Below are 24,724 nucleotides of genomic sequence, written 5' to 3'. Positions count from 1 at the left end.
CCCTGACCCACCTCCGAGAGAGACCAGGCGGAAGAAGCAGCTTTCCCAAGGGAGGGGGCGTCAGCCTTGGGCCCCGGGCCCCAGCTGGACGCGGTGCCCTGGGGCTGGCAGAGCCCCGTGGGGTCCCCAAGACGTCTTGGCAGCCGAGGTCTCAAAGGTCCCCTTCAGCTTGGCTACCTAAGGCAAGACCCAGCCCCCGCCCAAAGGCCAGAGGGTGAGTGTGTGAGAGTGTGTGTGCGAGTGTGTCAGGGGGCAAGGGTGTGGGCGGGCCGACTGGGGTCCGGGGGGATACCCAGAATGGAGGGCCGAGGGTGTGGAGGCCGAGGGTTGGGAAGCCTGTGTGGTCCTCTTGCTGTTTCTCTCTCCCTCTTTCTCCATCTCCCTTACCTGTGGTTTCTGTCTCCTGACACGTCTCGGCGGCAGGGTGGGTGTGTGGGTGAAGGTGGGGGTGTGTGTGTCTTTGTGTGTGTGTGTGTGTGTGTGTGTGTGTGTGTGTGCCCGCGGGAGAGCACGCGCAGTCGCGTGCGAGGATGGCACTACGGTTGCGGGTGGGGCTGGGGCGTGGGGCAGTCCCCAGGATTACCTGAGGCTTGCCTAGCGAGCCCCAGACGGAGACCGGAAGGTCATCTGGTTTTTTGGAAGCCGAAAGCGGAGGGGCTCTCGGGCCGCGCAGAGGCAGCCGGGCGTCGGACCCCCGCCCCCCAGGCCCGGGGCATCCACCCGGGGAGGGGCTGGGGCCGCGGGGATCCAAGAGATGGGACGCCGCTGCTGCCTGCGAGGGCCGCCGGCTGGAAGGCAGGCGACCGACGGCTGTGAGCGCGGTGGGGTGCGAGGGGCCAGGGGTGGGGGTGGGGGGCGGCTTGCGGTGCAGGCCACGCCACGGGTGGGGCTGGGGGAGGTGTGGGGCGGGAGTGGGGGCGGGGGCTAAAGGAGAGGGGAGGCAAAAAGCCTACAGCACCCGGTATTCCCAGGCGGTCTCCCATCCAAGTACTAACCAGGCCCGACCCTGCTTAGCTTCCGAGATCAGACGAGATCGGGCGCGTTCAGGGTGGTATGGCCGTAGACGGAGGCGGCTGCCTCCAAGCGCCCTAAGAGCCCCGCGCCGCGCCGCGCCGCGCCGCGCCTCCCTTTCGCTGTGACCTGCCTGCCGGGCGGGTCAGCCGGCCGCACCTCTCCACGGGCCGCGCGCTGTACCTGAGCCGGACGACCCGCCACCGGACTCCGGCCGGCCAGGGCCGGCAGCCCGGCGGCCTGCCGACGCCGCCCCGCCCCCGCTCCCCATCACCGTGCGTGCGTGCGGGGGCGGGAGGGGCGCGGAGGTCTCGGCGCTCTCCCACCCCGGGCCTCTGCAGGCCCGCCCCCGCTGGGCGGCGCCCCCAGCCCCATCCCGTTCGCTGCACAGGGCCAGCTTGCCCCGGAGGTCTCTGGCTTCCGGGCCCGCCGCTGCCCGCCGCCCGCGGGCCTCTGAACCTCCTGCGCAGCCCAGCTGGGGCCCTGAGCGCCCATCCTGCCCCGCACCTGCCCGGTGCCCAAACCCACCGGGAGCCAGCAGCGCGGCCGACAGGAGCGCGTCAGCCCCGCCCCTTCGCCCTATCGAGGCCCCACTTGCCCCCACGCCGCCCGCCAAGCACAGGACCGTCCTGAGAGAGCAGACGGCCGACAGGCAGGCACACGGACAGACACACAAGACACTCGCACGCACCCACGCCAAGTGAGACAAGCCGGCCGGCGCAGGCTCGTCAGCCAGAGCCAGGGCCCCAGCAACCTGTGAGAGGCCGGGGCCAGAGGAAGGGACGGGAGGCCGGGTGTCAGGAGACGCAGAGGCAGAAAGAGACGGAGGTTCAGAGACAGACTCGAAGACGGCGAGAGGGAGAGGCAGGCGGACAGACAGACCGGCCCCCGCGCGCAGACACACACACACACACACACACACACACACACACACACACAGAGGGAGACACAGCGACTGACGGAGAGAAAACGGGAGGCAGACACGGGAGAGAGGATGGCATCCGATCCGAGACAGACACAGTGGCACAGTCCCTGACCCACCTCAGAGAGACCCCAGGCGGAAGAAGCAGCTTTCCCAAGGGAGGGGGCGTCAGCCTTGGGCCCCGGGCCCCAGCTGGACGCGGTGCCCTGGGGCTGGCAGAGCCCCGTGGGGTCCCCAAGACGTCTTGGCAGCCGAGGTCTCAAAGGTCCCCTTCCGCTTGGCTACCTAATAAGGGAAGACCCAGCCCCCGCCCAAAGGCCAGAGGATGAGAGTGTGAGTGTGTGTTTGAGAGTGTCAGGGGGCAAGGGTGTGGGCGGGCCGACTGGGGTCCGGGGGGGTGGGATACCCAGAATGGAGGGGGAAGGGTGTGGAGCTGGGGGGTTGCATATCATGTAGGGGGGTCCAAGCATACCGGACGGTCATCTTGTTTCTTGCAATCCGAATGCGGAGTGGCCCTCCGGCCTCTTGGAGGCAACCCAGGTCTGCGTTGGGAGTCGGGGCCCCGGTCATCCTCCCGCAGAGGGGCTATGGCCGTGGCGATCCAAAAGTTGGCACGCTGCTACCCGCCATGCCCGCTGACTGGCTGGCCGGCTGGCCAAAGGCCCTGTTGGCTGGAAGATAGGCTTCGGCTTGAGGGCGTTCGGGTCATATCTGTTTTTATTCCGATGGTGTGCCTCATCCTAATGTTACTTGCTTGATGGTAGGAGAATCTCTGAGTGACAGTATTTCCTTGCTTTTCAATGGATCCCTTTTGTTGCAGAACCTTTCCCTTGAAAGTGAAGGAACCTATGTCTGCACAGGCGCTAATGCTCTTGGAAAGGCAAAAGCAATTCCGTCCTCTACGAGCTTGGTAAGCACCAAGTCCTTGTTGTCTTCAAGTGCTTCCTATAATACGTGCACAGGAGGACCCGGTTTTGTGGATTCTGGAGTCAAGGAGTTAACACGTGGACGTTATTGGTTTTAAGCATTGCTGTCACTGCCCACTTACAAACCGCCTCTAAATTTAACCCTCTGTCTTACCTGTTCTTCTCTCAGAAGGCTGTGACTGCCTTGCTGCTGCTTCTCTGCCTGAGAACCCACAATGAGATATTAACCTTCTGCCCAGAATCAAGATCCTTCATACTCTGCCTCTGTGTGCATGCTTGGGTGCCACGTTGCTTCAGTCCTGCCTGACTGTGACCCCATGGGCTGTAGCCCGCCAGGCTCCTCTTACTGTAGGATCCTCCAGGCAAGCATACTGAAGTAGGTTGTCATGCCGTCCTCCAGGGGATCTTCCCAACCCAGGTATCAAACCCACATCTCCTTCATTCCCTGCATGGGCAGACAGGTTCTTTACTGCTAGCACCACCTGGGAAGCCCATTCTGGCTCTACATCTCCTTCATTGACAACTAAACTCTGTTCTAGGCAACGCAGTTTCCCGCACTCTGATCCAACACCACACACACACACACACACACACACACACACACACACACACAGAGAGCTTCACACCCTGTGACCCAACACCACACACACACACACACACACACACACGGAGACACAGCGACTGACGGACAGAAAACGGGAGGCAGACACGGGAGAGAGGATGGCATCCGATCCGAGACAGACACAGTGGCACAGTCCCTGACCCACCTCCGAGAGAGACCAGGCGGAAGAAGCAGCTTTCCCAAGGGAGGGGGCGTCAGCCTTGGGCCCCGGGCCCCAGCTGGACGCGGTGCCCTGGGGCTGGCAGAGCCCCGTGGGGTCCCCAAGACGTCTTGGCAGCCGAGGTCTCAAAGGTCCCCTTCAGCTTGGCTACCTAAGGCAAGACCCAGCCCCCGCCCAAAGGCCAGAGGGTGAGTGTGTGAGAGTGTGTGTGCGAGTGTGTCAGGGGGCAAGGGTGTGGGCGGGCCGACTGGGGTCCGGGGGGATACCCAGAATGGAGGGCCGAGGGTGTGGAGGCCGAGGGTTGGGAAGCCTGTGTGGTCCTCTTGCTGTTTCTCTCTCCCTCTTTCTCCATCTCCCTTACCTGTGGTTTCTGTCTCCTGACACGTCTCGGCGGCAGGGTGGGTGTGTGGGTGAAGGTGGGGGTGTGTGTGTCTTTGTGTGTGTGTGTGTGTGTGTGTGTGTGTGTGTGTGCCCGCGGGAGAGCACGCGCAGTCGCGTGCGAGGATGGCACTACGGTTGCGGGTGGGGCTGGGGCGTGGGGCAGTCCCCAGGATTACCTGAGGCTTGCCTAGCGAGCCCCAGACGGAGACCGGAAGGTCATCTGGTTTTTTGGAAGCCGAAAGCGGAGGGGCTCTCGGGCCGCGCAGAGGCAGCCGGGCGTCGGACCCCCGCCCCCCAGGCCCGGGGCATCCACCCGGGGAGGGGCTGGGGCCGCGGGGATCCAAGAGATGGGACGCCGCTGCTGCCTGCGAGGGCCGCCGGCTGGAAGGCAGGCGACCGACGGCTGTGAGCGCGGTGGGGTGCGAGGGGCCAGGGGTGGGGGTGGGGGGCGGCTTGCGGTGCAGGCCACGCCACGGGTGGGGCTGGGGGAGGTGTGGGGCGGGAGTGGGGGCGGGGGCTAAAGGAGAGGGGAGGCAAAAAGCCTACAGCACCCGGTATTCCCAGGCGGTCTCCCATCCAAGTACTAACCAGGCCCGACCCTGCTTAGCTTCCGAGATCAGACGAGATCGGGCGCGTTCAGGGTGGTATGGCCGTAGACGGAGGCGGCTGCCTCCAAGCGCCCTAAGAGCCCCGCGCCGCGCCGCGCCGCGCCGCGCCTCCCTTTCGCTGTGACCTGCCTGCCGGGCGGGTCAGCCGGCCGCACCTCTCCACGGGCCGCGCGCTGTACCTGAGCCGGACGACCCGCCACCGGACTCCGGCCGGCCAGGGCCGGCAGCCCGGCGGCCTGCCGACGCCGCCCCGCCCCCGCTCCCCATCACCGTGCGTGCGTGCGGGGGCGGGAGGGGCGCGGAGGTCTCGGCGCTCTCCCACCCCGGGCCTCTGCAGGCCCGCCCCCGCTGGGCGGCGCCCCCAGCCCCATCCCGTTCGCTGCACAGGGCCAGCTTGCCCCGGAGGTCTCTGGCTTCCGGGCCCGCCGCTGCCCGCCGCCCGCGGGCCTCTGAACCTCCTGCGCAGCCCAGCTGGGGCCCTGAGCGCCCATCCTGCCCCGCACCTGCCCGGTGCCCAAACCCACCGGGAGCCAGCAGCGCGGCCGACAGGAGCGCGTCAGCCCCGCCCCTTCGCCCTATCGAGGCCCCACTTGCCCCCACGCCGCCCGCCAAGCACAGGACCGTCCTGAGAGAGCAGACGGCCGACAGGCAGGCACACGGACAGACACACAAGACACTCGCACGCACCCACGCCAAGTGAGACAAGCCGGCCGGCGCAGGCTCGTCAGCCAGAGCCAGGGCCCCAGCAACCTGTGAGAGGCCGGGGCCAGAGGAAGGGACGGGAGGCCGGGTGTCAGGAGACGCAGAGGCAGAAAGAGACGGAGGTTCAGAGACAGACTCGAAGACGGCGAGAGGGAGAGGCAGGCGGACAGACAGACCGGCCCCCGCGCGCAGACACACACACACACACACACACACACACACACACACACACACAGAGGGAGACACAGCGACTGACGGAGAGAAAACGGGAGGCAGACACGGGAGAGAGGATGGCATCCGATCCGAGACAGACACAGTGGCACAGTCCCTGACCCACCTCAGAGAGACCCCAGGCGGAAGAAGCAGCTTTCCCAAGGGAGGGGGCGTCAGCCTTGGGCCCCGGGCCCCAGCTGGACGCGGTGCCCTGGGGCTGGCAGAGCCCCGTGGGGTCCCCAAGACGTCTTGGCAGCCGAGGTCTCAAAGGTCCCCTTCCGCTTGGCTACCTAATAAGGGAAGACCCAGCCCCCGCCCAAAGGCCAGAGGATGAGAGTGTGAGTGTGTGTTTGAGAGTGTCAGGGGGCAAGGGTGTGGGCGGGCCGACTGGGGTCCGGGGGGGTGGGATACCCAGAATGGAGGGGGAAGGGTGTGGAGCTGGGGGGTTGCATATCATGTAGGGGGGTCCAAGCATACCGGACGGTCATCTTGTTTCTTGCAATCCGAATGCGGAGTGGCCCTCCGGCCTCTTGGAGGCAACCCAGGTCTGCGTTGGGAGTCGGGGCCCCGGTCATCCTCCCGCAGAGGGGCTATGGCCGTGGCGATCCAAAAGTTGGCACGCTGCTACCCGCCATGCCCGCTGACTGGCTGGCCGGCTGGCCAAAGGCCCTGTTGGCTGGAAGATAGGCTTCGGCTTGAGGGCGTTCGGGTCATATCTGTTTTTATTCCGATGGTGTGCCTCATCCTAATGTTACTTGCTTGATGGTAGGAGAATCTCTGAGTGACAGTATTTCCTTGCTTTTCAATGGATCCCTTTTGTTGCAGAACCTTTCCCTTGAAAGTGAAGGAACCTATGTCTGCACAGGCGCTAATACTCTTGGAAAGGCAAAAGCAATTCCGTCCTCTACGAGCTTGGTAAGCACCAAGTCCTTGTTGTCTTCAAGTGCTTCCTATAATACGTGCACAGGAGGACCCGGTTTTGTGGATTCTGGAGTCAAGGAGTTAACACGTGGACGTTATTGGTTTTAAGCATTGCTGTCACTGCCCACTTACAAACCGCCTCTAAATTTAACCCTCTGTCTTACCTGTTCTTCTCTCAGAAGGCTGTGACTGCCTTGCTGCTGCTTCTCTGCCTGAGAACCCACAATGAGATATTAACCTTCTGCCCAGAATCAAGATCCTTCATACTCTGCCTCTGTGTGCATGCTTGGGTGCCACGTTGCTTCAGTCCTGCCTGACTGTGACCCCATGGGCTGTAGCCCGCCAGGCTCCTCTTACTGTAGGATCCTCCAGGCAAGCATACTGAAGTAGGTTGTCATGCCGTCCTCCAGGGGATCTTCCCAACCCAGGTATCAAACCCACATCTCCTTCATTCCCTGCATGGGCAGACAGGTTCTTTACTGCTAGCACCACCTGGGAAGCCCATTCTGGCTCTACATCTCCTTCATTGACAACTAAACTCTGTTCTAGGCAACGCAGTTTCCCGCACTCTGATCCAACACCACACACACACACACACACACACACACAGAGCTTCACACCCTGTGACCCAACACCACACACACACACACACACACACACACACACGGAGACACAGCGACTGACGGACAGAAAACGGGAGGCAGACACGGGAGAGAGGATGGCATCCGATCCGAGACAGACACAGTGGCACAGTCCCTGACCCACCTCCGAGAGAGACCAGGCGGAAGAAGCAGCTTTCCCAAGGGAGGGGGCGTCAGCCTTGGGCCCCGGGCCCCAGCTGGACGCGGTGCCCTGGGGCTGGCAGAGCCCCGTGGGGTCCCCAAGACGTCTTGGCAGCCGAGGTCTCAAAGGTCCCCTTCAGCTTGGCTACCTAAGGCAAGACCCAGCCCCCGCCCAAAGGCCAGAGGGTGAGTGTGTGAGAGTGTGTGTGCGAGTGTGTCAGGGGGCAAGGGTGTGGGCGGGCCGACTGGGGTCCGGGGGGATACCCAGAATGGAGGGCCGAGGGTGTGGAGGCCGAGGGTTGGGAAGCCTGTGTGGTCCTCTTGCTGTTTCTCTCTCCCTCTTTCTCCATCTCCCTTACCTGTGGTTTCTGTCTCCTGACACGTCTCGGCGGCAGGGTGGGTGTGTGGGTGAAGGTGGGGGTGTGTGTGTCTTTGTGTGTGTGTGTGTGTGTGTGTGTGTGTGTGTGTGCGCGCCCGCGGGAGAGCACGCGCAGTCGCGTGCGAGGATGGCACTACGGTTGCGGGTGGGGCTGGGGCGTGGGGCAGTCCCCAGGATTACCTGAGGCTTGCCTAGCGAGCCCCAGACGGAGACCGGAAGGTCATCTGGTTTTTTGGAAGCCGAAAGCGGAGGGGCTCTCGGGCCGCGCAGAGGCAGCCGGGCGTCGGACCCCCGCCCCCCAGGCCCGGGGCATCCACCCGGGGAGGGGCTGGGGCCGCGGGGATCCAAGAGATGGGACGCCGCTGCTGCCTGCGAGGGCCGCCGGCTGGAAGGCAGGCGACCGACGGCTGTGAGCGCGGTGGGGTGCGAGGGGCCAGGGGTGGGGGTGGGGGGCGGCTTGCGGTGCAGGCCACGCCACGGGTGGGGCTGGGGGAGGTGTGGGGCGGGAGTGGGGGCGGGGGCTAAAGGAGAGGGGAGGCAAAAAGCCTACAGCACCCGGTATTCCCAGGCGGTCTCCCATCCAAGTACTAACCAGGCCCGACCCTGCTTAGCTTCCGAGATCAGACGAGATCGGGCGCGTTCAGGGTGGTATGGCCGTAGACGGAGGCGGCTGCCTCCAAGCGCCCTAAGAGCCCCGCGCCGCGCCGCGCCGCGCCGCGCCTCCCTTTCGCTGTGACCTGCCTGCCGGGCGGGTCAGCCGGCCGCACCTCTCCACGGGCCGCGCGCTGTACCTGAGCCGGACGATCCGCCACCGGACTCCGGCCGGCCAGGGCCGGCAGCCCGGCGGCCGGCCGACGCCGCCCCGCCCCCGCTCCCCATCACCGTGCGTGCGTGCGGGGGCGGGAGGGGCGCGGAGGTCTCGGCGCTCTCCCACCCCGGGCCTCTGCAGGCCCGCCCCCGCTGGGCGGCGCCCCCAGCCCCATCCCGTTCGCTGCACAGGGCCAGCTTGCCCCGGAGGTCTCTGGCTTCCGGGCCCGCCGCTGCCCGCCGCCCGCGGGCCTCTGAACCTCCTGCGCAGCCCAGCTGGGGCCCTGAGCGCCCATCCTGCCCCGCACCTGCCCGGTGCCCAAACCCACCGGGAGCCAGCAGCGCGGCCGACAGGAGCGCGTCAGCCCCGCCCCTTCGCCCTATCGAGGCCCCACTTGCCCCCACGCCGCCCGCCAAGCACAGGACCGTCCTGAGAGAGCAGACGGCCGACAGGCAGGCACACGGACAGACACACAAGACACTCGCACGCACCCACGCCAAGTGAGACAAGCCGGCCGGCGCAGGCTCGTCAGCCAGAGCCAGGGCCCCAGCAACCTGTGAGAGGCCGGGGCCAGAGGAAGGGACGGGAGGCCGGGTGTCAGGAGACGCAGAGGCAGAAAGAGACGGAGGTTCAGAGACAGACTCGAAGACGGCGAGAGGGAGAGGCAGGCGGACAGACAGACGGGCCCCCGCGCGCAGACACACACACACACACACACACACACACACACACAGAGGGAGACACAGCGACTGACGGAGAGAAAACGGGAGGCAGACACGGGAGAGAGGATGGCATCCGATCCGAGACAGACACAGTGGCACAGTCCCTGACCCACCTCAGAGAGACCCCAGGCGGAAGAAGCAGCTTTCCCAAGGGAGGGGGCGTCAGCCTTGGGCCCCGGGCCCCAGCTGGACGCGGTGCCCTGGGGCTGGCAGAGCCCCGTGGGGTCCCCAAGACGTCTTGGCAGCCGAGGTCTCAAAGGTCCCCTTCAGCTTGGCTACCTAAGGCAAGACCCAGCCCCCGCCCAAAGGCCAGAGGATGAGAGTGTGAGTGTGTGTGTGCGAGTGTGTCAGGGGGCAAGGGTGTGGGCGGGCCGACTGGGGTCCGGGGGGATACCCAGAATGGAGGGCCGAGGGTGTGGAGGCCGAGGGTTGGGAAGCCTGTGTGGTCCTCTTGCTGTTTCTCTCTCCCTCTTTCTCCATCTCCCTTACCTGTGGTTTCTGTCTCCTGACACGTCTCGGCGGCAGGGTGGGTGTGTGGGTGAAGGTGGGGGTGTGTGTGTCTTTGTGTGTGTGTGTGTGTGTGTGTGTGTGTGTGTGTGTGTGCGCCCGCGGGAGAGCACGCGCAGTCGCGTGCGAGGATGGCACTACGGTTGCGGGTGGGGCTGGGGCGTGGGGCAGTCCCCAGGATTACCTGAGGCTTGCCTAGCGAGCCCCAGACGGAGACCGGAAGGTCATCTGGTTTTTTGGAAGCCGAAAGCGGAGGGGCTCTCGGGCCGCGCAGAGGCAGCCGGGCGTCGGACCCCCGCCCCCCAGGCCCGGGGCATCCACCCGGGGAGGGGCTGGGGCCGCGGGGATCCAAGAGATGGGACGCCGCTGCTGCCTGCGAGGGCCGCCGGCTGGAAGGCAGGCGACCGACGGCTGTGAGCGCGGTGGGGTGCGAGGGGCCAGGGGTGGGGGTGGGGGGCGGCTTGCGGTGCAGGCCACGCCACGGGTGGGGCTGGGGGAGGTGTGGGGCGGGAGTGGGGGCGGGGGCTAAAGGAGAGGGGAGGCAAAAAGCCTACAGCACCCGGTATTCCCAGGCGGTCTCCCATCCAAGTACTAACCAGGCCCGACCCTGCTTAGCTTCCGAGATCAGACGAGATCGGGCGCGTTCAGGGTGGTATGGCCGTAGACGGAGGCGGCTGCCTCCAAGCGCCCTAAGAGCCCCGCGCCGCGCCGCGCCGCGCCGCGCCTCCCTTTCGCTGTGACCTGCCTGCCGGGCGGGTCAGCCGGCCGCACCTCTCCACGGGCCGCGCGCTGTACCTGAGCCGGACGATCCGCCACCGGACTCCGGCCGGCCAGGGCCGGCAGCCCGGCGGCCGGCCGACGCCGCCCCGCCCCCGCTCCCCATCACCGTGCGTGCGTGCGGGGGCGGGAGGGGCGCGGAGGTCTCGGCGCTCTCCCACCCCGGGCCTCTGCAGGCCCGCCCCCGCTGGGCGGCGCCCCCAGCCCCATCCCGTTCGCTGCACAGGGCCAGCTTGCCCCGGAGGTCTCTGGCTTCCGGGCCCGCCGCTGCCCGCCGCCCGCGGGCCTCTGAACCTCCTGCGCAGCCCAGCTGGGGCCCTGAGCGCCCATCCTGCCCCGCACCTGCCCGGTGCCCAAACCCACCGGGAGCCAGCAGCGCGGCCGACAGGAGCGCGTCAGCCCCGCCCCTTCGCCCTATCGAGGCCCCACTTGCCCCCACGCCGCCCGCCAAGCACAGGACCGTCCTGAGAGAGCAGACGGCCGACAGGCAGGCACACGGACAGACACACAAGACACTCGCACGCACCCACGCCAAGTGAGACAAGCCGGCCGGCGCAGGCTCGTCAGCCAGAGCCAGGGCCCCAGCAACCTGTGAGAGGCCGGGGCCAGAGGAAGGGACGGGAGGCCGGGTGTCAGGAGACGCAGAGGCAGAAAGAGACGGAGGTTCAGAGACAGACTCGAAGACGGCGAGAGGGAGAGGCAGGCGGACAACAGACTGGCCCCCGCGCGCAGACACACACACACACACACACACACACACACACACACACAGAGGGAGACACAGCGACTGACGGAGAGAAAACGGGAGGCAGACACGGGAGAGAGGATGGCATCCGATCCGAGACAGACACAGTGGCACAGTCCCTGACCCACCTCAGAGAGACCCCAGGCGGAAGAAGCAGCTTTCCCAAGGGAGGGGGCGTCAGCCTTGGGCCCCGGGCCCCAGCTGGACGCGGTGCCCTGGGGCTGGCAGAGCCCCGTGGGGTCCCCAAGACGTCTTGGCAGCCGAGGTCTCAAAGGTCCCCTTCCGCTTGGCTACCTAATAAGGGAAGACCCAGCCCCCGCCCAAAGGCCAGAGGATGAGAGTGTGAGTGTGTGTTTGAGAGTGTCAGGGGGCAAGGGTGTGGGCGGGCCGACTGGGGTCCGGGGGGGTGGGATACCCAGAATGGAGGGGGAAGGGTGTGGAGCTGGGGGGTTGCATATCATGTAGGGGGGTCCAAGCATACCGGACGGTCATCTTGTTTCTTGCAATCCGAATGCGGAGTGGCCCTCCGGCCTCTTGGAGGCAACCCAGGTCTGCGTTGGGAGTCGGGGCCCCGGTCATCCTCCCGCAGAGGGGCTATGGCCGTGGCGATCCAAAAGTTGGCACGCTGCTACCCGCCATGCCCGCTGACTGGCTGGCCGGCTGGCCAAAGGCCCTGTTGGCTGGAAGATAGGCTTCGGCTTGAGGGCGTTCGGGTCATATCTGTTTTTATTCCGATGGTGTGCCTCATCCTAATGTTACTTGCTTGATGGTAGGAGAATCTCTGAGTGACAGTATTTCCTTGCTTTTCAATGGATCCCTTTTGTTGCAGAACCTTTCCCTTGAAAGTGAAGGAACCTATGTCTGCACAGGCGCTAATGCTCTTGGAAAGGCAAAAGCAATTCCGTCCTCTACGAGCTTGGTAAGCACCAAGTCCTTGTTGTCTTCAAGTGCTTCCTATAATACGTGCACAGGAGGACCCGGTTTTGTGGATTCTGGAGTCAAGGAGTTAACACGTGGACGTTATTGGTTTTAAGCATTGCTGTCACTGCCCACTTACAAACCGCCTCTAAATTTAACCCTCTGTCTTACCTGTTCTTCTCTCAGAAGGCTGTGACTGCCTTGCTGCTGCTTCTCTGCCTGAGAACCCACAATGAGATATTAACCTTCTGCCCAGAATCAAGATCCTTCATACTCTGCCTCTGTGTGCATGCTTGGGTGCCACGTTGCTTCAGTCCTGCCTGACTGTGACCCCATGGGCTGTAGCCCGCCAGGCTCCTCTTACTGTAGGATCCTCCAGGCAAGCATACTGAAGTAGGTTGTCATGCCGTCCTCCAGGGGATCTTCCCAACCCAGGTATCAAACCCACATCTCCTTCATTCCCTGCATGGGCAGACAGGTTCTTTACTGCTAGCACCACCTGGGAAGCCCATTCTGGCTCTACATCTCCTTCATTGACAACTAAACTCTGTTCTAGGCAACGCAGTTTCCCGCACTCTGATCCAACACCACACACACACACACACACACACACACACACACACACACACAGAGAGCTTCACACCCTGTGACCCAACACCACACACACACACACACACACACACACGGAGACACAGCGACTGACGGACAGAAAACGGGAGGCAGACACGGGAGAGAGGATGGCATCCGATCCGAGACAGACACAGTGGCACAGTCCCTGACCCACCTCCGAGAGAGACCAGGCGGAAGAAGCAGCTTTCCCAAGGGAGGGGGCGTCAGCCTTGGGCCCCGGGCCCCAGCTGGACGCGGTGCCCTGGGGCTGGCAGAGCCCCGTGGGGTCCCCAAGACGTCTTGGCAGCCGAGGTCTCAAAGGTCCCCTTCAGCTTGGCTACCTAAGGCAAGACCCAGCCCCCGCCCAAAGGCCAGAGGGTGAGTGTGTGAGAGTGTGTGTGCGAGTGTGTCAGGGGGCAAGGGTGTGGGCGGGCCGACTGGGGTCCGGGGGGATACCCAGAATGGAGGGCCGAGGGTGTGGAGGCCGAGGGTTGGGAAGCCTGTGTGGTCCTCTTGCTGTTTCTCTCTCCCTCTTTCTCCATCTCCCTTACCTGTGGTTTCTGTCTCCTGACACGTCTCGGCGGCAGGGTGGGTGTGTGGGTGAAGGTGGGGGTGTGTGTGTCTTTGTGTGTGTGTGTGTGTGTGTGTGTGTGTGTGTGTGCCCGCGGGAGAGCACGCGCAGTCGCGTGCGAGGATGGCACTACGGTTGCGGGTGGGGCTGGGGCGTGGGGCAGTCCCCAGGATTACCTGAGGCTTGCCTAGCGAGCCCCAGACGGAGACCGGAAGGTCATCTGGTTTTTTGGAAGCCGAAAGCGGAGGGGCTCTCGGGCCGCGCAGAGGCAGCCGGGCGTCGGACCCCCGCCCCCCAGGCCCGGGGCATCCACCCGGGGAGGGGCTGGGGCCGCGGGGATCCAAGAGATGGGACGCCGCTGCTGCCTGCGAGGGCCGCCGGCTGGAAGGCAGGCGACCGACGGCTGTGAGCGCGGTGGGGTGCGAGGGGCCAGGGGTGGGGGTGGGGGGCGGCTTGCGGTGCAGGCCACGCCACGGGTGGGGCTGGGGGAGGTGTGGGGCGGGAGTGGGGGCGGGGGCTAAAGGAGAGGGGAGGCAAAAAGCCTACAGCACCCGGTATTCCCAGGCGGTCTCCCATCCAAGTACTAACCAGGCCCGACCCTGCTTAGCTTCCGAGATCAGACGAGATCGGGCGCGTTCAGGGTGGTATGGCCGTAGACGGAGGCGGCTGCCTCCAAGCGCCCTAAGAGCCCCGCGCCGCGCCGCGCCGCGCCGCGCCTCCCTTTCGCTGTGACCTGCCTGCCGGGCGGGTCAGCCGGCCGCACCTCTCCACGGGCCGCGCGCTGTACCTGAGCCGGACGACCCGCCACCGGACTCCGGCCGGCCAGGGCCGGCAGCCCGGCGGCCTGCCGACGCCGCCCCGCCCCCGCTCCCCATCACCGTGCGTGCGTGCGGGGGCGGGAGGGGCGCGGAGGTCTCGGCGCTCTCCCACCCCGGGCCTCTGCAGGCCCGCCCCCGCTGGGCGGCGCCCCCAGCCCCATCCCGTTCGCTGCACAGGGCCAGCTTGCCCCGGAGGTCTCTGGCTTCCGGGCCCGCCGCTGCCCGCCGCCCGCGGGCCTCTGAACCTCCTGCGCAGCCCAGCTGGGGCCCTGAGCGCCCATCCTGCCCCGCACCTGCCCGGTGCCCAAACCCACCGGGAGCCAGCAGCGCGGCCGACAGGAGCGCGTCAGCCCCGCCCCTTCGCCCTATCGAGGCCCCACTTGCCCCCACGCCGCCCGCCAAGCACAGGACCGTCCTGAGAGAGCAGACGGCCGACAGGCAGGCACACGGACAGACACACAAGACACTCGCACGCACCCACGCCAAGTGAGACAAGCCGGCCGGCGCAGGCTCGTCAGCCAGAGCCAGGGCCCCAGCAACCTGTGAGAGGCCGGGGCCAGAGGAAGGGACGGGAGGCCGGGTGTCAGGAGACGCAGAGGCAGAAAGAGACGGAGGTTCAGAGACAGACTCGAAGACGGCGAGAGGGAGAGGCAGGCGGACAGACAGACGGGCCCCCGCGCGCAGACACACACACACACACACACACACACACACACACACAGAGGGAGACACAGCGACTGACGGAGAGAAAACGGGAGGCAGACACGGGAGAGAGGATGGCATCCGATCCGAGACAGACACAGTGGCACAGTCCCTGACCCACCTCAGAGAGACCCCAGGCGGAAGAAGCAGCTTTCCCAAGGGAGGGGGCGTCAGCCTTGGGCCCCGGGCCCCAGCTGGACGCGGTGCCCTGGGGCTGGCAGAGCCCCGTGGGGTCCCCAAGACGTCTTGGCAGCCGAGGTCTCAAAGGTCCCCTTCCGCTTGGCTACCTAATAAGGGAAGACCCAGCCCCCGCCCAAAGGCCAGAGGATGAGAGTGTGAGTGTGTGTTTGAGAGTGTCAGGGGGCAAGGGTGTGGGCGGGCCGACTGGGGTCCGGGGGGGTGGGATACCCAGAATGGAGGGGGAAGGGTGTGGAGCTGGGGGGTTGCATATCATGTAGGGGGGTCCAAGCATACCGGACGGTCATCTTGTTTCTTGCAATCCGAATGCGGAGTGGCCCTCCGGCCTCTTGGAGGCAACCCAGGTCTGCGTTGGGAGTCGGGGCCCCGGTCATCCTCCCGCAGAGGGGCTATGGCCGTGGCGATCCAAAAGTTGGCACGCTGCTACCCGCCATGCCCGCTGACTGGCTGGCCGGCTGGCCAAAGGCCCTGTTGGCTGGAAGATAGGCTTCGGCTTGAGGGCGTTCGGGTCATATCTGTTTTTATTCCGATGGTGTGCCTCATCCTAATGTTACTTGCTTGATGGTAGGAGAATCTCTGAGTGACAGTATTTCCTTGCTTTTCAATGGATCCCTTTTGTTGCAGAACCTTTCCCTTGAAAGTGAAGGAACCTATGTCTGCACAGGCGCTAATGCTCTTGGAAAGGCAAAAGCAATTCCGTCCTCTACGAGCTTGGTAAGCACCAAGTCCTTGTTGTCTTCAAGTGCTTCCTATAATACGTGCACAGGAGGACCCGGTTTTGTGGATTCTGGAGTCAAGGAGTTAACACGTGGACGTTATTGGTTTTAAGCATTGCTGTCACTGCCCACTTACAAACCGCCTCTAAATTTAACCCTCTGTCTTACCTGTTCTTCTCTCAGAAGGCTGTGACTGCCTTGCTGCTGCTTCTCTGCCTGAGAACCCACAATGAGATATTAACCTTCTGCCCAGAATCAAGATCCTTCATACTCTGCCTCTGTGTGCATGCTTGGGTGCCACGTTGCTTCAGTCCTGCCTGACTGTGACCCCATGGGCTGTAGCCCGCCAGGCTCCTCTTACTGTAGGATCCTCCAGGCAAGCATACTGAAGTAGGTTGTCATGCCGTCCTCCAGGGGATCTTCCCAACCCAGGTATCAAACCCACATCTCCTTCATTCCCTGCATGGGCAGACAGGTTCTTTACTGCTAGCACCACCTGGGAAGCCCATTCTGGCTCTACATCTCCTTCATTGACAACTAAACTCTGTTCTAGGCAACGCAGTTTCCCGCACTCTGATCCAACACCACACACACACACACACACACACACACAGAGCTTCACACCCTGTGACCCAACACCACACACACACACACACACACACACACACACACACGGAGACACAGCGACTGACGGACAGAAAACGGGAGGCAGACACGGGAGAGAGGATGGCATCCGATCCGAGACAGACACAGTGGCACAGTCCCTGACCCACCTCCGAGAGAGACCAGGCGGAAGAAGCAGCTTTCCCAAGGGAGGGGGCGTCAGCCTTGGGCCCCGGGCCCCAGCTGGACGCGGTGCCCTGGGGCTGGCAGAGCCCCGTGGGGTCCCCAAGACGTCTTGGCAGCCGAGGTCTCAAAGGTCCCCTTCAGCTTGGCTACCTAAGGCAAGACCCAGCCCCCGCCCAAAGGCCAGAGGGTGAGTGTGTGAGAGTGTGTGTGCGAGTGTGTCAGGGGGCAAGGGTGTGGGCGGGCCGACTGGGGTCCGGGGGGATACCCAGAATGGAGGGCCGAGGGTGTGGAGGCCGAGGGTTGGGAAGCCTGTGTGGTCCTCTTGCTGTTTCTCTCTCCCTCTTTCTCCATCTCCCTTACCTGTGGTTTCTGTCTCCTGACACGTCTCGGCGGCAGGGTGGGTGTGTGGGTGAAGGTGGGGGTGTGTGTGTCTTTGTGTGTGTGTGTGTGTGTGTGTGTGTGTGTGTGTGCGCGCCCGCGGGAGAGCACGCGCAGTCGCGTGCGAGGATGGCACTACGGTTGCGGGTGGGGCTGGGGCGTGGGGCAGTCCCCAGGATTACCTGAGGCTTGCCTAGCGAGCCCCAGACGGAGACCGGAAGGTCATCTGGTTTTTTGGAAGCCGAAAGCGGAGGGGCTCTCGGGCCGCGCAGAGGCAGCCGGGCGTCGGACCCCCGCCCCCCAGGCCCGGGGCATCCACCCGGGGAGGGGCTGGGGCCGCGGGGATCCAAGAGATGGGACGCCGCTGCTGCCTGCGAGGGCCGCCGGCTGGAAGGCAGGCGACCGACGGCTGTGAGCGCGGTGGGGTGCGAGGGGCCAGGGGTGGGGGTGGGGGGCGGCTTGCGGTGCAGGCCACGCCACGGGTGGGGCTGGGGGAGGTGTGGGGCGGGAGTGGGGGCGGGGGCTAAAGGAGAGGGGAGGCAAAAAGCCTACAGCACCCGGTATTCCCAGGCGGTCTCCCATCCAAGTACTAACCAGGCCCGACCCTGCTTAGCTTCCGAGATCAGACGAGATCGGGCGCGTTCAGGGTGGTATGGCCGTAGACGGAGGCGGCTGCCTCCAAGCGCCCTAAGAGCCCCGCGCCGCGCCGCGCCGCGCCGCGCCTCCCTTTCGCTGTGACCTGCCTGCCGGGCGGGTCAGCCGGCCGCACCTCTCCACGGGCCGCGCGCTGTACCTGAGCCGGACGATCCGCCACCGGACTCCGGCCGGCCAGGGCCGGCAGCCCGGCGGCCGGCCGACGCCGCCCCGCCCCCGCTCCCCATCACCGTGCGTGCGTGCGGGGGCGGGAGGGGCGCGGAGGTCTCGGCGCTCTCCCACCCCGGGCCTCTGCAGGCCCGCCCCCGCTGGGCGGCGCCCCCAGCCCCATCCCGTTCGCTGCACAGGGCCAGCTTGCCCCGGAGGTCTCTGGCTTCCGGGCCCGCCGCTGCCCGCCGCCCGCGGGCCTCTGAACCTCCTGCGCAGCCCAGCTGGGGCCCTGAGCGCCCATCCTGCCCCGCACCTGCCCGGTGCCCAAACCCACCGGGAGCCAGCAGCGCGGCCGACAGGAGCGCGTCAGCCCCGCCCCTTCGCCCTATCGAGGCCCCACTTGCCCCCACGCCGCCCGCCAAGCACAGGACCGTCCTGAGAGAGCAGACGGCCGACAGGCAGGCACACGGACAGACACACAAGACACTCGCACGCACCCACGCCAAGTGAGACAAGCCGGCCGGCGCAGGCTCGTCAGCCAGAGCCAGGGCCCCAGCAACCTGTGAGAGGCCGGGGCCAGAGGAAGGGACGGGAGGCCGGGTGTCAGGAGACGCAGAGGCAGAAAGAGACGGAGGTTCAGAGACAGACTCGAAGACGGCGAGAGGGAGAGGCAGGCGGACAGACAGACGGGCCCCCGCGCGCAGACACACACACACACACACACACACACACACACACAGAGGGAGACACAGCGACTGACGGAGAGAAAACGGGAGGCAGACACGGGAGAGAGGATGGCATCCGATCCGAGACAGACACAGTGGCACAGTCCCTGACCCACCTCAGAGAGACCCCAGGCGGAAGAAGCAGCTTTCCCAAGGGAGGGGGCGTCAGCCTTGGGCCCCGGGCCCCAGCTGGACGCGGTGCCCTGGGGCTGGCAGAGCCCCGTGGGGTCCCCAAGACGTCTTGGCAGCCGAGGTCTCAAAGGTCCCCTTCAGCTTGGCTACCTAAGGCAAGACCCAGCCCCCGCCCAAAGGCCAGAGGATGAGAGTGTGAGTGTGTGTGTGCGAGTGTGTCAGGGGGCAAGGGTGTGGGCGGGCCGACTGGGGTCCGGGGGGATACCCAGAATGGAGGGCCGAGGGTGTGGAGGCCGAGGGTTGGGAAGCCTGTGTGGTCCTCTTGCTGTTTCTCTCTCCCTCTTTCTCCATCTCCCTTACCTGTGGTTTCTGTCTCCTGACACGTCTCGGCGGCAGGGTGGGTGTGTGGGTGAAGGTGGGGGTGTGTGTGTCTTTGTGTGTGTGTGTGTGTGTGTGTGTGTGTGTGTGTGTGTGCGCCCGCGGGAGAGCACGCGCAGTCGCGTGCGAGGATGGCACTACGGTTGCGGGTGGGGCTGGGGCGTGGGGCAGTCCCCAGGATTACCTGAGGCTTGCCTAGCGAGCCCCAGACGGAGACCGGAAGGTCATCTGGTTTTTTGGAAGCCGAAAGCGGAGGGGCTCTCGGGCCGCGCAGAGGCAGCCGGGCGTCGGACCCCCGCCCCCCAGGCCCGGGGCATCCACCCGGGGAGGGGCTGGGGCCGCGGGGATCCAAGAGATGGGACGCCGCTGCTGCCTGCGAGGGCCGCCGGCTGGAAGGCAGGCGACCGACGGCTGTGAGCGCGGTGGGGTGCGAGGGGCCAGGGGTGGGGGTGGGGGGCGGCTTGCGGTGCAGGCCACGCCACGGGTGGGGCTGGGGGAGGTGTGGGGCGGGAGTGGGGGCGGGGGCTAAAGGAGAGGGGAGGCAAAAAGCCTACAGCACCCGGTATTCCCAGGCGGTCTCCCATCCAAGTACTAACCAGGCCCGACCCTGCTTAGCTTCCGAGATCAGACGAGATCGGGCGCGTTCAGGGTGGTATGGCCGTAGACGGAGGCGGCTGCCTCCAAGCGCCCTAAGAGCCCCGCGCCGCGCCGCGCCGCGCCGCGCCTCCCTTTCGCTGTGACCTGCCTGCCGGGCGGGTCAGCCGGCCGCACCTCTCCACGGGCCGCGCGCTGTACCTGAGCCGGACGATCCGCCACCGGACTCCGGCCGGCCAGGGCCGGCAGCCCGGCGGCCGGCCGACGCCGCCCCGCCCCCGCTCCCCATCACCGTGCGTGCGTGCGGGGGCGGGAGGGGCGCGGAGGTCTCGGCGCTCTCCCACCCCGGGCCTCTGCAGGCCCGCCCCCGCTGGGCGGCGCCCCCAGCCCCATCCCGTTCGCTGCACAGGGCCAGCTTGCCCCGGAGGTCTCTGGCTTCCGGGCCCGCCGCTGCCCGCCGCCCGCGGGCCTCTGAACCTCCTGCGCAGCCCAGCTGGGGCCCTGAGCGCCCATCCTGCCCCGCACCTGCCCGGTGCCCAAACCCACCGGGAGCCAGCAGCGCGGCCGACAGGAGCGCGTCAGCCCCGCCCCTTCGCCCTATCGAGGCCCCACTTGCCCCCACGCCGCCCGCCAAGCACAGGACCGTCCTGAGAGAGCAGACGGCCGACAGGCAGGCACACGGACAGACACACAAGACACTCGCACGCACCCACGCCAAGTGAGACAAGCCGGCCGGCGCAGGCTCGTCAGCCAGAGCCAGGGCCCCAGCAACCTGTGAGAGGCCGGGGCCAGAGGAAGGGACGGGAGGCCGGGTGTCAGGAGACGCAGAGGCAGAAAGAGACGGAGGTTCAGAGACAGACTCGAAGACGGCGAGAGGGAGAGGCAGGCGGACAACAGACTGGCCCCCGCGCGCAGACACACACACACACACACACACACACACACACACACACAGAGGGAGACACAGCGACTGACGGAGAGAAAACGGGAGGCAGACACGGGAGAGAGGATGGCATCCGATCCGAGACAGACACAGTGGCACAGTCCCTGACCCACCTCAGAGAGACCCCAGGCGGAAGAAGCAGCTTTCCCAAGGGAGGGGGCGTCAGCCTTGGGCCCCGGGCCCCAGCTGGACGCGGTGCCCTGGGGCTGGCAGAGCCCCGTGGGGTCCCCAAGACGTCTTGGCAGCCGAGGTCTCAAAGGTCCCCTTCCGCTTGGCTACCTAATAAGGGAAGACCCAGCCCCCGCCCAAAGGCCAGAGGATGAGAGTGTGAGTGTGTGTTTGAGAGTGTCAGGGGGCAAGGGTGTGGGCGGGCCGACTGGGGTCCGGGGGGGTGGGATACCCAGAATGGAGGGGGAAGGGTGTGGAGCTGGGGGGTTGCATATCATGTAGGGGGGTCCAAGCATACCGGACGGTCATCTTGTTTCTTGCAATCCGAATGCGGAGTGGCCCTCCGGCCTCTTGGAGGCAACCCAGGTCTGCGTTGGGAGTCGGGGCCCCGGTCATCCTCCCGCAGAGGGGCTATGGCCGTGGCGATCCAAAAGTTGGCACGCTGCTACCCGCCATGCCCGCTGACTGGCTGGCCGGCTGGCCAAAGGCCCTGTTGGCTGGAAGATAGGCTTCGGCTTGAGGGCGTTCGGGTCATATCTGTTTTTATTCCGATGGTGTGCCTCATCCTAATGTTACTTGCTTGATGGTAGGAGAATCTCTGAGTGACAGTATTTCCTTGCTTTTCAATGGATCCCTTTTGTTGCAGAACCTTTCCCTTGAAAGTGAAGGAACCTATGTCTGCACAGGCGCTAATGCTCTTGGAAAGGCAAAAGCAATTCCGTCCTCTACGAGCTTGGTAAGCACCAAGTCCTTGTTGTCTTCAAGTGCTTCCTATAATACGTGCACAGGAGGACCCGGTTTTGTGGATTCTGGAGTCAAGGAGTTAACACGTGGACGTTATTGGTTTTAAGCATTGCTGTCACTGCCCACTTACAAACCGCCTCTAAATTTAACCCTCTGTCTTACCTGTTCTTCTCTCAGAAGGCTGTGACTGCCTTGCTGCTGCTTCTCTGCCTGAGAACCCACAATGAGATATTAACCTTCTGCCCAGAATCAAGATCCTTCATACTCTGCCTCTGTGTGCATGCTTGGGTGCCACGTTGCTTCAGTCCTGCCTGACTGTGACCCCATGGGCTGTAGCCCGCCAGGCTCCTCTTACTGTAGGATCCTCCAGGCAAGCATACTGAAGTAGGTTGTCATGCCGTCCTCCAGGGGATCTTCCCAACCCAGGTATCAAACCCACATCTCCTTCATTCCCTGCATGGGCAGACAGGTTCTTTACTGCTAGCACCACCTGGGAAGCCCATTCTGGCTCTACATCTCCTTCATTGACAACTAAACTCTGTTCTAGGCAACGCAGTTTCCCGCACTCTGATCCAACACCACACACACACACACACACACACACACACACACACACACACAGAGAGCTTCACACCCTGTGACCCAACACCACACACACACACACACACACACACACGGAGACACAGCGACTGACGGACAGAAAACGGGAGGCAGACACGGGAGAGAGGATGGCATCCGATCCGAGACAGACACAGTGGCACAGTCCCTGACCCACCTCCGAGAGAGACCAGGCGGAAGAAGCAGCTTTCCCAAGGGAGGGGGCGTCAGCCTTGGGCCCCGGGCCCCAGCTGGACGCGGTGCCCTGGGGCTGGCAGAGCCCCGTGGGGTCCCCAAGACGTCTTGGCAGCCGAGGTCTCAAAGGTCCCCTTCAGCTTGGCTACCTAAGGCAAGACCCAGCCCCCGCCCAAAGGCCAGAGGGTGAGTGTGTGAGAGTGTGTGTGCGAGTGTGTCAGGGGGCAAGGGTGTGGGCGGGCCGACTGGGGTCCGGGGGGATACCCAGAATGGAGGGCCGAGGGTGTGGAGGCCGAGGGTTGGGAAGCCTGTGTGGTCCTCTTGCTGTTTCTCTCTCCCTCTTTCTCCATCTCCCTTACCTGTGGTTTCTGTCTCCTGACACGTCTCGGCGGCAGGGTGGGTGTGTGGGTGAAGGTGGGGGTGTGTGTGTCTTTGTGTGTGTGTGTGTGTGTGTGTGTGTGTGTGTGTGTGCCCGCGGGAGAGCACGCGCAGTCGCGTGCGAGGATGGCACTACGGTTGCGGGTGGGGCTGGGGCGTGGGGCAGTCCCCAGGATTACCTGAGGCTTGCCTAGCGAGCCCCAGACGGAGACCGGAAGGTCATCTGGTTTTTTGGAAGCCGAAAGCGGAGGGGCTCTCGGGCCGCGCAGAGGCAGCCGGGCGTCGGACCCCCGCCCCCCAGGCCCGGGGCATCCACCCGGGGAGGGGCTGGGGCCGCGGGGATCCAAGAGATGGGACGCCGCTGCTGCCTGCGAGGGCCGCCGGCTGGAAGGCAGGCGACCGACGGCTGTGAGCGCGGTGGGGTGCGAGGGGCCAGGGGTGGGGGTGGGGGGCGGCTTGCGGTGCAGGCCACGCCACGGGTGGGGCTGGGGGAGGTGTGGGGCGGGAGTGGGGGCGGGGGCTAAAGGAGAGGGGAGGCAAAAAGCCTACAGCACCCGGTATTCCCAGGCGGTCTCCCATCCAAGTACTAACCAGGCCCGACCCTGCTTAGCTTCCGAGATCAGACGAGATCGGGCGCGTTCAGGGTGGTATGGCCGTAGACGGAGGCGGCTGCCTCCAAGCGCCCTAAGAGCCCCGCGCCGCGCCGCGCCGCGCCGCGCCTCCCTTTCGCTGTGACCTGCCTGCCGGGCGGGTCAGCCGGCCGCACCTCTCCACGGGCCGCGCGCTGTACCTGAGCCGGACGACCCGCCACCGGACTCCGGCCGGCCAGGGCCGGCAGCCCGGCGGCCTGCCGACGCCGCCCCGCCCCCGCTCCCCATCACCGTGCGTGCGTGCGGGGGCGGGAGGGGCGCGGAGGTCTCGGCGCTCTCCCACCCCGGGCCTCTGCAGGCCCGCCCCCGCTGGGCGGCGCCCCCAGCCCCATCCCGTTCGCTGCACAGGGCCAGCTTGCCCCGGAGGTCTCTGGCTTCCGGGCCCGCCGCTGCCCGCCGCCCGCGGGCCTCTGAACCTCCTGCGCAGCCCAGCTGGGGCCCTGAGCGCCCATCCTGCCCCGCACCTGCCCGGTGCCCAAACCCACCGGGAGCCAGCAGCGCGGCCGACAGGAGCGCGTCAGCCCCGCCCCTTCGCCCTATCGAGGCCCCACTTGCCCCCACGCCGCCCGCCAAGCACAGGACCGTCCTGAGAGAGCAGACGGCCGACAGGCAGGCACACGGACAGACACACAAGACACTCGCACGCACCCACGCCAAGTGAGACAAGCCGGCCGGCGCAGGCTCGTCAGCCAGAGCCAGGGCCCCAGCAACCTGTGAGAGGCCGGGGCCAGAGGAAGGGACGGGAGGCCGGGTGTCAGGAGACGCAGAGGCAGAAAGAGACGGAGGTTCAGAGACAGACTCGAAGACGGCGAGAGGGAGAGGCAGGCGGACAGACAGACGGGCCCCCGCGCGCAGACACACACACACACACACACACACACACACACAGAGGGAGACACAGCGACTGACGGAGAGAAAACGGGAGGCAGACACGGGAGAGAGGATGGCATCCGATCCGAGACAGACACAGTGGCACAGTCCCTGACCCACCTCAGAGAGACCCCAGGCGGAAGAAGCAGCTTTCCCAAGGGAGGGGGCGTCAGCCTTGGGCCCCGGGCCCCAGCTGGACGCGGTGCCCTGGGGCTGGCAGAGCCCCGTGGGGTCCCCAAGACGTCTTGGCAGCCGAGGTCTCAAAGGTCCCCTTCCGCTTGGCTACCTAATAAGGGAAGACCCAGCCCCCGCCCAAAGGCCAGAGGATGAGAGTGTGAGTGTGTGTTTGAGAGTGTCAGGGGGCAAGGGTGTGGGCGGGCCGACTGGGGTCCGGGGGGGTGGGATACCCAGAATGGAGGGGGAAGGGTGTGGAGCTGGGGGGTTGCATATCATGTAGGGGGGTCCAAGCATACCGGACGGTCATCTTGTTTCTTGCAATCCGAATGCGGAGTGGCCCTCCGGCCTCTTGGAGGCAACCCAGGTCTGCGTTGGGAGTCGGGGCCCCGGTCATCCTCCCGCAGAGGGGCTATGGCCGTGGCGATCCAAAAGTTGGCACGCTGCTACCCGCCATGCCCGCTGACTGGCTGGCCGGCTGGCCAAA

The 24,724-nt window shown here is 65.6% G+C and overlaps 8 non-coding genes across 8 annotated transcripts; all 8 read right to left on the bottom strand.

Annotated features, from left to right (window-relative positions):
- Positions 1-946: 946 nt before the first annotated feature.
- LOC133070953 (5S ribosomal RNA) lies at positions 947-1,065 on the bottom strand. Its single transcript, XR_009696339.1, has one exon. It is a non-coding gene; the product is annotated as a 5S ribosomal RNA (ribosomal RNA).
- A 3,496-nt stretch (positions 1,066-4,561) lies between these two features.
- On the bottom strand, positions 4,562-4,680 carry LOC133070952 (5S ribosomal RNA). Its single transcript, XR_009696338.1, has one exon. It is a non-coding gene; the product is annotated as a 5S ribosomal RNA (ribosomal RNA).
- Positions 4,681-8,170: 3,490 nt separating this feature from the next.
- Positions 8,171-8,289, bottom strand: LOC133070951 (5S ribosomal RNA). The gene has a single exon (XR_009696337.1). It is a non-coding gene; the product is annotated as a 5S ribosomal RNA (ribosomal RNA).
- A 1,922-nt stretch (positions 8,290-10,211) lies between these two features.
- On the bottom strand, positions 10,212-10,330 carry LOC133070950 (5S ribosomal RNA). The gene has a single exon (XR_009696336.1). It is a non-coding gene; the product is annotated as a 5S ribosomal RNA (ribosomal RNA).
- A 3,493-nt stretch (positions 10,331-13,823) lies between these two features.
- On the bottom strand, positions 13,824-13,942 carry LOC133070949 (5S ribosomal RNA). The gene has a single exon (XR_009696335.1). It is a non-coding gene; the product is annotated as a 5S ribosomal RNA (ribosomal RNA).
- A 3,488-nt stretch (positions 13,943-17,430) lies between these two features.
- Positions 17,431-17,549, bottom strand: LOC133070948 (5S ribosomal RNA). The gene has a single exon (XR_009696334.1). It is a non-coding gene; the product is annotated as a 5S ribosomal RNA (ribosomal RNA).
- A 1,922-nt stretch (positions 17,550-19,471) lies between these two features.
- On the bottom strand, positions 19,472-19,590 carry LOC133070947 (5S ribosomal RNA). Its single transcript, XR_009696333.1, has one exon. It is a non-coding gene; the product is annotated as a 5S ribosomal RNA (ribosomal RNA).
- A 3,495-nt stretch (positions 19,591-23,085) lies between these two features.
- On the bottom strand, positions 23,086-23,204 carry LOC133070946 (5S ribosomal RNA). Its single transcript, XR_009696332.1, has one exon. It is a non-coding gene; the product is annotated as a 5S ribosomal RNA (ribosomal RNA).
- Positions 23,205-24,724: the final 1,520 nt, after the last annotated feature.

Source organism: Dama dama, chromosome 15, assembly GCF_033118175.1.
Source record: "Dama dama isolate Ldn47 chromosome 15, ASM3311817v1, whole genome shotgun sequence".
Classification (NCBI taxonomy): Eukaryota; Metazoa; Chordata; class Mammalia; order Artiodactyla; family Cervidae; genus Dama; species Dama dama.
The sequence above is the reverse complement of the archived record's forward strand: the minus strand, read 5'-3'. Positions and strand labels throughout refer to the sequence as shown.